At 38.7% G+C, this 1,402-nt stretch overlaps 1 long non-coding RNA gene across 1 annotated transcript; it reads left to right on the forward strand.

The window, feature by feature from the left end:
• Positions 1–409: 409 nt before the first annotated feature.
• On the forward strand, positions 410–1,010 carry LOC134209949 (uncharacterized). Its single transcript, XR_009978790.1, has 3 exons — positions 410–533; positions 597–729; positions 841–1,010. It is a non-coding gene; the product is annotated as an uncharacterized LOC134209949 (long non-coding RNA).
• Positions 1,011–1,402: the final 392 nt, after the last annotated feature.

Here is a 1,402-nt window from a genome sequence, read left to right on the forward strand (position 1 = left end):
TTATTGAATCACCCTAAAAGCCTAAGCCGAATTAGTTCATCTTATCGCATACATTGCTACAACTATCATCACTGGAAAGATGCTACCAACAACCGATATCAGCAGCACTCATTCTACCGTTAACGATATAACCATCATCTACCTATCCACTCAATAATATAAAATCCCTGTACAGTCTACAGACCGGTCAGTTAGGGTCTGTCTCAATTGGATAATTAAACTGAAATTAAACTTAAAAGTGACATTTCAATAATTATCGAATAACCCTGCTCGCAGAGCAAGATTACTTTTGACAGATATCGAATCATTTTCCATCGATGTCCTATTGGAATTGCTGGGTAGCACCAGCCATTCTTATAACAGGGTGATTTTTAAATTTTCGAACTGTCACTTTCAAGTTTGATTCTCCAAATGAGACAGAACCTTAGTGGTCAATAATCGCTACGACAAAGTACGCTACAACGCTACAAACGCGGAAATTATAAAGTGAATTATAAAGTGATTCCACGGTGTTAGTGATCAGTGACAAGAAGGTAGAATTATGGATACAAGATTTCTTCAGCTAGTGCACACTGTAACTGAACTGGTAATTACAGAAATCATCCATCTTTACCCAAGGAGTCGGTGCAAGAGTGCACATTTGGGATTCGATATATCCTGACTCTCCCTTTGTCGCTGCACCCAGGATGGGCGCGCCCCAGCACTAAGAGGGTGGTAGAATGAGGATCGGTGAGATAAGACGATGAACTATTAGTTACTAACAGCACTAATTTGTAACTTTGTAAAAAGAATAAGAAATTAAGTTTGTCTAACAGTGATTATGTCGTTCATTTTGTGCAGGCCTATTTATTCCGCCAACACAGAATGGCGTAATGGTGGTAGTGATAACAGTGTTGCAGTAATCCCACCAGCAGTTAATTCGGCGTCAGTGGAATGGACTCCGATCGGTAAGGTCGGAGCTATCAGCATGATGGACAGTACGAAGCATGTTTCAACCGCCGTGGGATAGACATCGACACTCTGACACACTTCCACATTAGTGTTAAGACAACGTAGGTTAGGGATGCACAGACATAGGAGTAAGTAATAAAACCTTTTTTTAGTTTTCTTTATCCAAATTTTAATTAATTTCAATCATTAAATGAATAGTATTATGTGAAATTATGACTCTTTCTTTGTGCTATTGGGAGATTCGGAAGAATTCTACGTTTCATATCGCTTTTAGCTAGACCGCGAACCTGGTATATTCGTATGATTGGGAGGGCAATTCTTCCCTTTAGCGAGTTAATCCTCAATAATTATATTATTGTCTCATGCCCAGCTGGATCTAAATCCTCTGGATGACTATGATGTTAACTAAATTTTCATTATCTCCGTGATTTTTTAATCGATTCTCTCAGTT

Source organism: Armigeres subalbatus, chromosome 1, assembly GCF_024139115.2.
Source record: "Armigeres subalbatus isolate Guangzhou_Male chromosome 1, GZ_Asu_2, whole genome shotgun sequence".
NCBI classification, from domain to species: Eukaryota; Metazoa; Arthropoda; class Insecta; order Diptera; family Culicidae; genus Armigeres; species Armigeres subalbatus.